A 15,247-nucleotide genomic window follows, 5' to 3' on the forward strand; every position below is an offset into this window, starting at 1 on the left:
TTTAAAAAAGTTAACCATTTTAACATAACTGTAGGCTCACGCAGCTGTAAGAAATAACAGAGTGATCTGTACAGCTTGTGCCCAGGGTCCTCACGGTAACATCCGTAAAACCACCACCAGCAGGATACTGACGTGGATTCGCACAACACACAGAACGTTCCACCAGCGCGAGGACTAATGCTCTTCCCCTCTTAGTGCCAACCTACCTGCTTCCCACCTCCTTAAGAATTTTAAGCCTTGGCAGGTGGATCACCTGAGGTCAGGAGTTCAAGACCAGCCTGGTCAACAGAGTGAAACCCCGTCTCTACTAAAAATACAAAAAGTAGCTGAACGTGGTGGTGGGCGCCTGTAATCCCAGCTACTCGGGAAGCAGAGGCAGGCGAATCACTTGAACCTGGGAGGCAGGGGTTGCCGTGAGCCAACATCGCGTTACTGCACTCCAGCCTGGGCAACAAGGGCGCAACTTCGTCTTCAAATGATTTTAAGCCTCGGTTTTGTCATTGGAAAGCAGGAGTGAGAGGGCACTGCCCAGCCCGCACCTGGATCCCTGGAAGTGACTGTGCGGAAGCTGAACTCGGCCTCCTGCTTCCCCTGCCAGTGATGTCCATGACAGTGAGGTGTGCTGGGGGAGGGGCAGGAAGGGTTCCAGTCTCTGTCTCAAGGATCTCTGAGGAGCTCTGGAAGATCTGTCTGTGCCCCCTCAAAGGCCTGCTGTCTCAAGCGGGGAAAACTGCTCCCGCAGCCACTCTCAGAGGCTCTTAGAAGCCCAGGCCCTTGGGCAGGACCCCAGAAGCAATGTAGGGCAGTGGCTGTCAAAGTGGAGGGCCTGGGCCCACAGCATCAGCAGCACCTGGGAGCTTTTTGGTGGGCAATGCAGATTCCAGGGCGCATCCCAGGCCTCCTCCAGCAATCTGCGTGCACTGAGAACCACTGACTCAGGGCCTGAGAAGCAGCCCTGGTGGGAAGACCTTATGACCCCAAGAGGAGGGCTGGGGTCTTTCACAGCCCCAGAGAGCAAGACGCAGGCGGAGGCGGCAGAGGGAAAGGGGCTCCGGCCTCCTCCACTGCAGACACAGCCTGGGGCCCAGGATCTCCTGAGCGGGAGAGGCACTCGCCCCCCAGGAGTCTGCGGTGAGGAGGCCTCGCTGCCTGGAAGGACACATGCCGCCTCTGCCTGGAGCAGCCCACCTGTGTGTTAGGACCCCTGCTCAGATGTGGACGGGTCTGACACTCACAGCCGCCCCGGCAGGGACAGCCAGGAGTCCACACCCTTCTTGAAGGTGGGGTTTGCTGTGGGGAGGAGGAATGCCCAGCAGGGAAGTGGCTGCTCACCTCCTTCACCTGCGCCTCCACCCCATACTCCCATCGCCCGGGGCCACGTACACTTTGTTCACACCACACACTTTAGTGAGCACCTACCAGGTGTAGGCAGAGGCTGGGGGCTGCCCTCGCAGGGCGGTCTTTCTCCCGCTTCCCTCCACACCCACACATCCCCCTCTGCCTGGCTCCTGTGTTCTCAGCCTCCGGGCAGTGCCTCCCCCGACTAAGGAGGGGCCAGCCCCTCATGTGCCCATGCTCCCCGTACGGGTGGACCTCATGTGCCCATGCTCCCCGCACGGGTGGACCTGGCATGTCCACCTCTGTTCTGCCTCCCCCACTCCTGGCCTGTCCTCTGCATCCTTCATTCAGTTCCTACAGATCCACCCAACAACTGTTGATTGGGTACCTGGGGTATGCCAGGCCCATGCCAAGGAAGGGGCTGTGTTGGCAGCAACCCCGACAGCCCCTGCTCCCTGCTGGTGGGGCTTGCAGTCCAGCGGGAACAGAAAGCTTCAGGAAACAATGGCCCAGATGCCAAACCATTGTTACAGCACTGGGGGCTGTAAGGGGCCTGGCTGCACCAGGGAGGTGGCCCCAAGGGATGGTCCCAGACTGGGTGTTCTGCTTCAGACCCGGCCACCCCTCCTTCTATTTAGAGGCCCCAAACCCTCTGCCCAGGGGCCGAGCAACCTAGGGTGGGTGTGGCCAGCTGGAAGGCTGGAGCCTGGGCAACCCAGCTGTGCCCTGCTCCCTGAAGCCTCCAGGGCCGGCCGTCCCTGGGCTCTGCAGCGGGGGCCGTCTCGGTGCTCATCACCCTGCGACAGACTCGCTGAGTGGGAACCTAAGGAGCAGAAATGCTGTCCTCCTCCCATCCCCACCCCTCCGCAAAGCCAGCTGGTTCCTTCCCTCTCTCTGCTGACTCTGAAACTGGGGCGACATTCAAGCTCCTGAGCCACGGGAGGGAAGCACACACGTGTGCGCGCATACACACTCGCGGGACGTTCCCGGCTCATTGCTCCAAAATAGCTGGCGAGGCCCCATCGTCCACTGTTAGCAAACGTGTCGGTGACGAGTCCAGTGGGAAGGGGTGGATCCATGAGAGAGGAGGAGAGGGAAGGGGAGTCGGGGCACCCAGGAGGGGTGGAGAATATCTAGCACCCGGGATGGCCAGAGGCAAAATCAGGAAAACAGGAGCAAGAGAGTGAAGAGAAAGTGGAAGGCGCAGCGTGAGGGCCCTGCAGACATGGGGGAGATGAATTTGCTGATAAATATTTGATTAGAAGCTTCGCCAACTTGCACCATCTTCCCAGCCACCCCCCACTCCTCCACCTCCTCTAAGGCCTGAGAAAGAGTGGGCTCCTGGTCAGGCGCAGTGGCTCATGCCTGTAATCCCAGCACTTTGGGAGGCTGAGGTGGGAGGACTGCTTGAGTCCAGGAGTTTGAGACCACCCTGGGCAACACAGTGAAACCCTCTCCACAAAAAATTTAAAAAAAATTAGCCAGGCATGGTGGTACATGCCTGTAGTCCCAGTTATGTGGGAGGCTGAGGTAGGAGAATTCCTTGAACCTGGAGGTTGAGGCTGCAGTGAACCAAGATCACACCACTGTGGTCCAGCCAGGGTGACAGAGCACGACCCTGTCTCAAAAAAAGAAAAAAAAAAAGGGCAGCTCCTGTCCCGTCTGCTTCCTTCTCACCCTACCTCCAACCCTCTGCAGGGCTCTCATCTCTGTCATTCAACTTGGGGCTGAATGACAGCTGCCAATCACTCTCACTTCAGGTTCTGCAGGGCTGGAGCCCAGAGCCCTAACAAGTGACAGGGGAACCTGCCAACATAAAGGTGGGGGCTCTGGCAGTAGGTGCCAGATCTGAGGGCGTCTGTGGTGGGCAAGAGGTCCCTAGGAGATGGGGACATTTTAGGGACATTTGTGACACTAGAATAAAAGCAGCATATTTGAGCCCACCGTGCTCCCTGCTTTTATAGACACTCACTCATTGAGTGGACACTTCCCCCTTTCCCAGCTAATAAAACCGAGGTACAGAGACAAAGTGAATTGCCAGGCTAGTACGGGAGGACCCCAGAGAGCAGCACCGGCAGCCGGGATCCCAAACCCACCGTCTGCAGCTCCACATGGAATTGTAGCCCTGCCCAGGGGGGTTTGCAAGGGAGAGGAGGTTTCACAGCCAAGCATCGGGGTCTAGACCCTGCAATGCATGGGGATGGGCTTCAATGTCCCCTCTTAGCCACCAGGTGGTCCTGGTGACTGTCTGTCTTCTCTGCACAGGTTTCTCCATCTGCAAACGGTCACCATGGAGCCTGGGCAGAGGAAATGCAGAACGAAAGCCTAAGACCCCTCAGGGGGTCTTAGGGTGACCAGCAACACCCCTGCCCTGTGTGTCCTCCACACCTGTGCTGGGGTGGCTGTGGTCCTGCAAGCGGCTTTCAGAACTGGCTACACATCCCAGTCACCTAGAGAAGTGTCCACACCTGGGCCACGCTCCTGAACAACAGAGGCCGCTTACAACCAATGTTTCCCAGGAGACTCTGACATGCAGCCCTGGTGGAGAGCCCCAGACCAGAAAAGCAAAGTGTATCAGGCCCATCCTGAGAGGGCGCGTGAATGCCCAGCACACGGAAGACGTGCAGCCAGGATCTGTCCCATTGCTTCTCTTCTTCCCAGGTCGGCTGGGGTCAGAGTCAATAAGGGCCTGGGGTTGGGTGGTGTGAGTGGAGGAGTTCCTGCTGGGCTACAGGGCTTATCTCAGATGACCTCATGTTGGACCAGCTTGTGGAAGGATCTGGTTCCCCAGGGGACTGTGCATTCTCAGAGAATGGGGACCACTTCACTCACCCTTTGTCCCCATATCCCTGTACTCAGCACAGCACCCTGTTGTACTCAGAAGAGTCTCAGTGTACATGAACGGGTGGATGCATATATGTATGTATGTACGGATGGATGGATGGATGGATGGATGGATGGATGGATGGGAGGGGTACATGGATGGGCAGGTGGGTGGAGGGATAAATGGATGGTTGGATAGATGGGTGGATGGATGGATTAAAGGGTGGGTAGATAAGTGGATGGATCAGAAGGTGGGTAGATGGATGAGTGAATGAATGGATGGAAGGGTGGATAAATGGGTGGATGGCTGAATGAATGAGAGGGCAGATGGATGGGTGGGTGGATGGATGAACGGATGGGTGGATGGGTGGATGGATGGATTGATGGATGGCAGGGTGGATGGAAAGATGGATGAATGGATGGAAACAAGGGTGGATGAAAGATTGGTGGGTGTGTGGATGCACGGATGCACGGATGAATGGATGGGTGGATGGTTGGATGGATAGATGGGGGGGTTGATGGGTGGGTGAATGGATGGGTGGATGGGTGGATGGACAGATGGATGAATGGATAGATGGGTGGATGGATAGATGGATGAGTTTAAAGACCGTGGATAAGTTGTTATCCTCCCTCCCTCTACAAACTTGCCCCCCTCTTCTATCATCACTTGTGCCTAGCAAAACTGCTAAGACCCAGCTCTTCCTGCTCCACTCCACAGTCCACACTGATGGAGATAAACACAAAATCACCCTGAATGATTCATTCAGAATCCATGACCACCCTCTGCCATGGGCCTGGTACTGCCATTCAGCTCTCACAACCTGAATGTTGATTTCACCCTTCCTCCTCAATCTTCCAAATGTTCTCCTTTATCCTCACTCTTGGTGAGACCCTGCTTCCTGTCTTCTAGGAAACAGGAGACAACAACCACATTCACCTGCCCACCTCCCTGCCTCGTAACCTACACCATGCCTTCCCGCCTGTCCCCAGGGATGAGCACTGTGCTCCCAGACATGACCAACCACGTCACCTGTACACTAGAGAGCAGCCCTTCTCACCATCATGTGCTCACATCTCTGGCAGTTCACCCCTTGCACTCCAGAGCCATCAGTGTTTTCCTCCTGCCGGCACCCTGACAGGCTGCAGTCTCTCCCGTGATAGGGAAAGAAAACCCTCCTTGACACCATGGCTTTCATCCTACAAACCAACCTCACCACCTCCCTGAGAGCAAAACTTCCCAAATGAGCTGTCTATACCTGTGGCCCCCATTCCCTCTTGATCCCACTCCAAGCCAGCGTTCCGAGGCACCATTCCCTGAAACCACCTTTGCCAAGGTTTTGACATCCACCATACTGAAAATGCAATGTGACCACTGCAATGTGACTCACGTGTCCAGTCCTTGTCTGGTCTGGGCCCTAAGCAGCACTGGCCACAGCTGGTGGCTCCTCTGTGTAGAGACACTTCTCTTGGCTGCACTGCCCCACTCTCGGTTGGTTCTATTTTACCGGAAGCTTCATCTGCATTGCTGGTTCCTGTATATCTCTCCAACATCTGGATACTGATGGGCCCCAAAGCTCAGAACTTGGACCTCTTTCTTCCCTGTCTACACTGACTTTCTGAAGGTTTTGATTTAGTCTCAAAAGTTTAAAAAAATTACCTGTATGTTGACAATCCCAAAGTTTTATCTTCATCCTGCACTTCTCCCCAGAATCCCAGCTGCCCCTTGCAGTCTCCACTTGGACATCTGATATACTTTGGCAGTTTGACGTGCCCCCAAAGGGACCTCTGACCTCTCCCCACTACCGCCCTCAAACCCATCTCTGAGGTCTTCCCCATTTCAGGAAACACCTGCCCCAGTCCAGCACATAGTCCTAATCTGGGGGTCACCCTTGACTTGTCTCTTTTGGTCCACACCCCACAAACAGTCCAGTAGCAAACCCCACTGGCTCTGCCTCCAGCCGCCTTGAACCGCCCACTGCTCCCACCTTGGTCGGGCCACCATCATCTCCTGTCTGGTCCTCCTACTTCCTCCCTGGCTCCTACAGTTTGTCCTCTCCAGAGTAGAACCCAAAGTCCTGAGATGGCTCCCCCCACCAGGGACCAGCATGACCCCTACTCCTGCTTCTCTCCTCTTGCTTGTCTACTCCAGCCACAAATGTCCCCGCTGTTCCTTGAACGTCTAGTTGCCACCTAAGGAATCTGGCACACAGGTATATAAAAAGGTGCTCACTATCATTCATCATCAGAGAAATGCAAATCAAAAGTATACTGAGTTATCATCTCACCCTAGTCAAAGTGGCTTAAATCCAAAAGACAGGCAGTAACAAATGCTGGCGAGGATGTGGAGAAACGGGAACCCTCGTACACTGTTGGCGGGAATATAAATTAGAACAACCACTATGGAGAACAGTTTGGAGGTTTCTCAAAAAACTAAAAACAGCTACCGTAGGATCCAGCGGTCCACCTCTGAGTATATACCCAAAAGAAAGGAAATCAGTACATGCAAGAGATACCTGCATTGCTGTTTACTGCAGCACTGTTTACAATTGCTAAGATTTGGAAGTAACCTAAGTGTCCATCAACAGATGAATGGATGAATAAAATGTGGAACAGATACACAATGGAGGACTATTCAGCCACAAAAAAAATGAGGGCCTGTCATTTGCAACGACATGGATGGAACTAGAGATCATGATGTTAAGTGAAATAAGCCAGGCACAGAAAGACAAACATTGCATGTTCTCACTTATTTGTGGGATCTAAAAATCAAAACAACTGAACTCATGGACACAGAAAGCAGAAGGCTGGGAAGGCTGGGAAGGCGAGTGGGGATGGACGGGGGGAAGGTGGGGATGGTTAATGGGAACAGAAAAGCAGAGAGAATGAATAAGACCTACTATTTGATAGGATAACAGGGTGACTATAGTCAATAATAACTTAATTGTACATTTAAAAATCACTGAAAGAGTATAATTGGATTGTGTGTAACAAAAAGGATAAATTTTTGAGGAGGTGGACACCCCATCTTCCCTGATGTGATTATCACACACTGCATACCTGTATGAAAACATCTCATGTATCCCATAAATATATACACCTACTATGCACCCACAACAACTAAAAATAAGAAAAACGAAAACTAGAGCCTCCCTGCCCAGCTGGCACTCCCCACATGCCCTGCCCCCGGCCCAGGTCTGCCCTTCCCACTCTGAGTGCCTCCAGGAGTCCACGACCCACTGCCTGCCTCTGCCCTCAGAACTAGCCAGGAGAGCAAGGACTTTGTCCCTCCTGCTGGTGAATCTCTGGCATCCAGAGCAGTGTGAGACACACAGAGGGGACACACTAACAATGTCCCTAATGGATGGATCAATGCGCAAATGAAGAAAGATGTCTGCGTGGGTGTGCTCGCTGACCAAGCTCCACTGTACCCCACATGCCACCTCATCGAATTCCCACAAGCCTGTAAGGCAGACTCAGGTGTCGGCCTTGCTCTGCAGATGAGGCCTGGGCAGCCATTCCTATAGCACCTGGCAGGCAGGCAGCAGGCAGTGAAGTTTGGCCAGTCCACCCCTTCAAGGGCTACTGATGCAGGTGGGGATACGCAGGAAACCCGGTTGTGCTGCAGGCCTGCTCTGTGTCCACTGCCTTGCGGCCGTCATCTCATCTTTACTCACCATTCCTCCATGTGGTCAGTACCACGAACGCCATTTTTACAGAGGGGCCAAAGCGCCTGCCCAGGGTCACAGAGCTGAGGTTCTTGCATAGGCTGCCCCCTTCCACACACTCTACTGCACATGCCCTCTTCAACACAGCGGGCGGGCAGGCGCGAGATGAGCTGGTGTGGAGGTGGTGGCTGGCTCATCCTAGCATGTGAGTGCCACTGGACATGCTCTTTACAACTCCAGGGTCTAGTGGCCACGCTGGTAGCCTGAAACCGGTCCTGGTGGGAGCATTTACACCACAGGAAAGCATTTACACCACAGCAAAGGCTGCACATCACACGTAAGGGCTGGACTGGGATTTGTCACAGGAGAGAGGGTTGTTAGACATTTACCAGCACACCACTGCCCAACTCCCTTCAATCACACAGCAAGGCTGTGGCCCTGGAGGCCTGATGTTGTGGCAGATAAATGATACTGAATGAGGCTATCTGCGAAGACTGCACTCGACATTTTAAAATTAAATGCAATTCAAGCAACAGTTATGGAGCCCCTCCTCTGGGACTGTATTTAAAGGTGAACAAGACGCGGCCCCGCACACTAGAGGATTTCTGGTACCACAGGGAACTGACCATTCCCAGCCAGCAGCAGCAAGGGCCAGAAGGTGGTGAGCTCCAGAGAGGCTAATGGCCACATGTCTGGCAAAGGTGAACCAGGGACCGTGACAGAGAGGGGTGGGAGCGGCTCGGGTGTGGGGGCGGAGGGAAGGTGTTGCGGGGATGGTGGCTGGGGCTGGCCTTGTAGGCGGGGCCAGGGCTCTGGGAGTGGCTGGCCTGCCAGGCCTGCTCTCCACCCCTTACCCGGCTTCTGCTCCATAAGGCTGGCAGCCTTGCCTGGACCCCTTGCCCTGTGGCTTCCTGGTGACAGTGCAGGGTGGGAGAGGAGCGTGGGCCTGATGTATTGGGTCCCCTGGTTCCCCACTGGGAGGCAGTCTTGGGCTGGCTCTTTCCTGGACCACGGCGGACTGACCTTGTCTCGGGGGGAGCCCAGTCCACACTCTTCCCGCTCCCTGGCTATAGTCACTGCTTCCTCCACACGCTTCTCTGGGCCTGGTACGGCGAGGGCTCTGCTGTCGCCAGATCTGGGGGCCTGTGCTGTCCCTGGTGGTCCCTCCAACCCTGCCCTCTAGACAGTTCCTTGAAAATAAACTCGTCTCCAATTATCTGGGAATGAGTGAGCCACCTGCTGCCTGTTGGATCCTGATGACATGACGCTGTGGGGTGAGGGCTCTCCTAGCCCAGGATGGGCAGGTGCGGCCCTGGGCAGGTTGTGGCTGTGGCTGACTGTCCAAGCCACACGGCCTCGCCTGGGCTGTGCTCTGGGCGCACATGCCCTTGGTCTCAGGACCCTGTGCACTGGTCCCACCACCACACTGGCTTTCAGCAACTTACTTTGCGGGATGGGGACAGTGACTCATCTGCCTGGAGGCAGCGCCGGGCAGAAGGACCCTCCATCTTCCAGACCTAGAGCTGAGGACCCCCAGAGGTCTCTGCCCACATCACTGGCCCAGTGTGTTCTCCACCCGGCCTGTCCCTTGGCCAGTGTGCTCTCCAGTCCCTCTGGGTAAGGCCCCCAGCCTGCTGTGGGACAACGGGCCGGCAGGTTGCTCAGGGAGCAGGCGGCAAGGAGACAGGCTGGCCGATGGTCTGGCCATGGGCAGAGCCCCTCCCACTTGGCCTGGCCGCCTTCCCTCGGCACAGCCCTTCCTGGCTCCCTCTCCTTTCGGCCCTCCAGGACAATGAAGCTAATTGCCTTCAGATGCCTCCTGCCTGCGGGAAGGGTGCCGCGTGGCCCTGCGCCGGCAGGGCAGGCTGCAGTGGGAGTGAGGCTGGTGGCGAGTCTGGGCACAGGGCCACTTCTCCATCACCTCTGGGCAAAGCCGGTTCCAGGCAGAAATGGGGAAGGGAGGGCGGGGGAACGCCAAGCCCCATCCGAGCTGTGAGGTGTGTCACAGCCTGTGCCACCTGTGCAGGTCACCTGCCTGCCCAAGAGATGAGTCCACCCACCTGCAGATCTGTGCTGCCCTCACCCTCACAGCCACCACCGCCCCTGCACATTTAATTCTCCTGCTGACCTGAAGAGGTGGATGTCACAAGCTGAGCTTCACAGAGGGGACAGCGAGGCCAGCGGCTACGTGGACTGTGAGCGGGAAAACCCCTCGCCCCCTCCCCACGGTCTGGGACACCTCAGACTTCCTGGATGCATCTGCCACATTCCCAGTTTGAATGTGGTTGGAACACAGACGTGTAAAAGTCTGGTGGGAGCGGGGAGCTTCAGGCTGTCAGCCGCACATATCCCCGTGACGGGGACGAGAACAAGACAGACGGATGTCCACTTTTGGAGTCTCCACTCTGGGGGCCAGAGCCATCTCACCCAGAGCGTGTGGTGCCCTCATGCGGCAGGTGGTGATTCACAGGCAGGTACCCGATGTGAGCACCCCTGCCTGGCCCACAGCCCTTCCGAGATGGTGGAGGAATCTGGTATCGGATGGGGAGGCTGGTGACCCGGGGGCTGACCTCTGGCAGGCAGGAGGTGTGAGTTCCAGTCCCTGGGGTCCCTGATGATGGCTGGATCGGGTGACCTCATGACTCTGACCTACCCTGCCTAGAAGCACGGGTGGTCCTGCCCTCCTCCCCTTCTATACACCCAAGGGTGTGCACACGAGGCCCCATCTCTCTGCATGCCAGGAGTCTACATCCTCGTCTCTAGCTGCAATTGAACAACCTAAACACTCCTTTAGTTCCAGAATCTTACAACAGGCAGTTCCTGCAGGAGACACCCAGCCCAGCCCACCAGACAAAGTCTCCTCTTTCCCTCTCTGACCAGCACCCCCGGCCTCTGCTCAAACAAGCCTCCTGACAGGGGCTTTACTGACAAGGAGGCTCCTTCCGTCCATCTCAGAACAGCCCTGCCACTCACTGAGCTGAAATCTGCCCTCCGGAAACTTCCACCCGGCGCCGGGCTTTGCAGGCATCCCACAGCCTCCTCTTCACAGGCTGGCCCTCCAAGGACACACAGAATCCGCCTCTCTAGTATGTTTGGCTTGGGTGAACCCTCCGGTTTCCTGAGTGGCCAACTGCTGCCAGCCCTGTCCGTCCTGGCTGCTCCTCAGCACGACTCCAACATCACATTCACTCCCAACTTACAGGTCAAGAGTCACAAGCAAATGGCTCTGGTCAGATCTGGATCTGGGCCAGCCTTCCAAATTGTCACCCAATGTCATCATCATGCCAGTCGGGGTGCACCCTTCCTTCCTCGGGGGTTGGGAGCAGCTTCAATTCTTGATACCCGAGTGCAGAAAGGGAGGCTCCCCAGCTGTGCCTGCCCAGGTGGCCAGTTCCGGAGCAGAGGGGTAGTTTCCACGAGCCAGAGGACAACCCAGAGATAACGCGTGAACAGGAACGATGAGAGGGAGACCCGAGGGAGAAGCAGGTGTCTGGAGCAGTGAGGGAGGAGAGGAGGTGGGAAGAGCGGAGGAACAGGAGAACAGGCATTTCTAGACAATGCATTTGCTTCTATGTTCTTGGAGGTGATACTCCTATTTTCTTTTCTTTTTCAAATGTGCACATTATAGGTCAAGGAAGTTTTAGGGAAAATAAAAGATTATCTAAAACAGATGAAGATTAAGCTGGAAAACGTGACGATGCCAAGGGAAGGCCCAGGTGTCCCCGACCGGCACCCCTGAGCCCCCGCATCAGACGCCGGTTCCTATTCCTGCCGTCACGTCGTGTGCTGGGGTCGGGTCTGGTTCCGGGAAAGATGTCCCGCCAGGCTTAAAGCTGCACTGGGCTGGAACAGCACGAGTTATGTGGATATCTCTAAGGAGGGTGGAGCTGGCCCTACTCATAAGAGACCTGTGACCCCTGATCACAGGACGTTCGAGCTGAAAGGCGTCTCAGAGAACATTCTGTCCACTTTGTCACGGAGAAAACGGGCACCAGAGAGGCTGACGTGCCCCCGTCACGCTGCTGGTGTGGGCAGGGAGCGCTGCTGTTCCTCATATCTGCACCAGCGGGAAAGTGAGTAATGGCGTGCATGAATCTGCCCCCAAAATATACACCATGCGACTGCTCAGCGCCAGGCTCTAGATGTCTGGGCACAGCAGCGGGTAGAGTCCTACCCTCAGGGAGCAGACTCCTGGTGGAAGCCGTCCCCAGCACTGACTAAACTGGAGATGCACGATTCCATGTTCAGGGGTCCCCCACTTGGCCTCCAGTTTCCTGAGTGGCCAACTGCTAGCAGGGGCTGGGTTGGAGGTACCCTCGAAGGCTGGGCAAGTCCTCCTGGCATTGAGCATTTGCTTCAGTGACTCCTAGAGGGGCTCCCTCATGTGTGGATGAGAGGGGGGACTCTGCTTCCCAGAAGCACAGATGCAGAAATAAACCGTCATGAGCGTTTTCTAGAACCCGCTGAGGTCCCAGAAGTAGGCTTTCCCCAGGTGCTTTGTGGACCCAGGATCCACCAGGGCTTTCCCAGGATGGAGGTCACAGGTGGGAGGGGGATAGGAGGGCCGGTGCAGCCACAGCTCTCTCTCCCGCACCAGGTTCCTGCCTTCAGACTCAGCTGCTTCGTCCACCCAGAAACAGGCCACCTCTACAGCTCACGGGCTCCTAACGCCAAGGCCCGTGGCTCCGGCTGGACTGGGAGAGTGAGCATCCCTGCCAGATGAGAGCAGAGGCCCCAGACCAGCATGGAATACCCCCAAAAGCCAGGTTGTAGCCAGCAAGGTGACAGGCCTGGGAGCCAGGGCTGCCCCTGCTCCTGTGGGGACTCCTCCCTGACCCCCAGCCGGCTGTGCCAGGACGGGCAGCTCCGGAGACCTCCCACTCTGGGGCAATCTCATGCCTCTTTATCAGGAGCTCTTCGGGAGTCCTCCCCAAGGTGCAGGATGTACAGAGGGGTCCCTGCAGGTACTTCAAAGCCAGAGACCTTGGTGCACAGCCCTGCTTCAGCGGGGTGCTATTGCAAATGCCTCAGGCCAGAGTGAGGCTATGATCACAGTGAAGAAACCTCTGGTGGTGCTTCGGCACCTGAGCCCAGCTGAATTTTCTGGAACCTCAGCAGTGGAGGGTAGCACCCCAGACCCCGAGCCCCCAAGCACAAGCGCTTGTGCTTCCATCACTGAGTCCCCAGGGGCTGACACGGTTCAGGCACACAGCAGGTGCTCGGTAAATGCTGAGTGATGCCGACGATGGTGAAGATTATAGTAGTGATGGACGGTGGTTGAAGGCTTACGAATGCCCAGCACTGGGTGAAACGCTGCAAGTACATTAATTCGTTTAATCTTCAATGCGCTGAACTGGCATTCTTGATACAAGGAAAGAAACTCCGAGTGGGGCAGTTACTTGCCCAAGCACACACATCCAGGACGTAGCAGATCTGGGATCAGAACCCAGGCCTGTCTGACCCTGGAACCACCTGCTGCTGCCCGACAGCTACGGACTGCTTCCCAATCGGGAGTAAGAAGTGAGTATGCCCTAGAGACCCAGGGGAGGAAGGAAGGGTGGACAGCAGGGCAATGCTCTCGCCTTCCCCAAGACCCCCAGGCTCCTGCTGAACCAGTTGTCCTGGCTTCCTGAGTTCATTCTAACCTAGCAACCAACCAGGGTTTCCTGAGCCCCTGGTATGCACCCACCTCTGTGCCTGATGCTGTCCCTCAAGGTGCAGAGGACACCATGGCCTCTGCAGGGGCTGACTCAGGACCTCCCCTGGCCCAATGGGGAGAGGTAGTGGTATGCTGGTAACATTCACAACTGGCTCCGTGGGGAAAAGCCTGCTTGTGGCGTTTGCCAATTTCTCTGGTGTAAATACTCCCACCATCGCTGATTCTAAGCTACCAGCCTGAAGTCTCTGAAGGTGCAGCTGGGAAGAGATACTTACAGTCCAGAGCTTGTATGAGACCCCAGCCCACGCCAGGGAGGGGAGGAATGGGAGGACCTGCCCCAGTCGGGCTCCAATTCACCCTCCTTGCTCCAGCAAGAGGTCTGGGGAAGCCCAGGAATGGGGACTGGTGAGCAAATGGGAGCTCTGCAGGAGGAGGGCAGGGGCTGCTCTGCAGGGGCCAGGAGGAGGCTGGGCAGCACAGCTTGCTGGGGAAAGGCTCAGGAGGTGCCCAGGCCTGGGGCAGGAATGTACCTGAGTGACTTGCTCCCACCCCGTCCAACCCATTCTGTCCCCTGACAGCAGGTTTAATATCTTTTATTAATTAGGGCTGTTGGACGCCTCACCACACTGCATATTACTTCATTCAGGGACCATTAGGTCTCCATGTTCCGCAGCCACCGGCTCTCAGGTCCCCTTCCCTCCTGCCTTCTCCAGGAGGACTTCGCGGAAGGCCCAGGGCAAATCAAGAGCCTGTCCCCGCCCCTCAGACCTAGAGGGGCTTCAGGGATCATACAGGCAGAGCCACACTGCAGGTGAGCAGGGCTCCGAGGCCCACAGTCACTTAGCAAGCCAACAACCTGACACCAAGTCGCCTGCTCTGCCATCTGCTGTTGGCAGTGGAGGGTGGGCACAGGCTGGGCCGCTGTGGTCCCTGCCACCGCCCTCTGCCGGAAGCGTGGATCTCACCACCCTTTCTCTCCTTTTGCTTAAGTCCACAGCTTCTCATTTTCCCCTAGGGCCTCAGGACTCTGCCACAGGGGCGTGAGGGCAGGCGGTACAGCAGGGAGGCGCTGGGTGGGCCATGGGGCAGACCTCCCTGCAACCTCCAGGCCTCAGTGTGCAGCCTGCTCTCCAAACCCTGGGGCACAAGCCTGGGTCTCACAGAGCCCCTGATACTGAGCAGTCTCCTGGCACAGCTCCTGGAACAAGCAGAGTGCCCTGTCCCTCAGCCCAGGCTTGGTGCAGGGTGGGGCCTGCCATGCTCTAGCTCTGGCCTCCCTGCCTGGAGGTGGGACCTGGCCCAAGCCTCAAAGTCCAAGCCCAAATTCCTCATCAGTGAAGATCCAGAGCCGCTGTGGTGCTAGGGCATGGTGCAGGAGAATTAGCCCCGCATCTGAGGCAGAGGGCTCTGTGTGCCCCATGCGTGCTGTGTGTGCCCCGTGTGTGCTTGTGTGCCCCGTGTGAGCCATCTGCTGTGTGTGCTGTATGCTGTGTGTGTGTTCTGTGTGTTCTGTGCACTGTATGTGCTGAGTGTACTGTGTGTTCTGTGCCCATGTGTGCCCTGCGTGCCTACGTGTGCTCCGTGCAATCTCCATGTGCTCTGTGTGTGTTGCATGTGCTGTGCTCTGTGCACGCTGGGAATAGCACTAGGGCGTCTGTGCTTCTGGACAGGAAAACAAGCCCCACGTCTATCTTTACCATCTTCCAGCTGAAAGTTGGTAGCACCTCCACCCACAGACGTGGCTGCAAACCCCAGGGCGTGA

At 56.5% G+C, this 15,247-nt stretch overlaps 1 protein-coding gene across 51 annotated transcripts in view; it reads right to left on the minus strand.

Moving 5' to 3' along the window:
- RBFOX3 (RNA binding fox-1 homolog 3) overlaps positions 1 to 15,247 on the minus strand; it is a 523,127-nt gene that overhangs the window by 26,386 nt on the left and 481,494 nt on the right.

Source organism: Macaca mulatta, chromosome 16, assembly GCF_049350105.2.
Source record: "Macaca mulatta isolate MMU2019108-1 chromosome 16, T2T-MMU8v2.0, whole genome shotgun sequence".
Lineage (NCBI taxonomy): Eukaryota > Metazoa > Chordata > Mammalia > Primates > Cercopithecidae > Macaca > Macaca mulatta.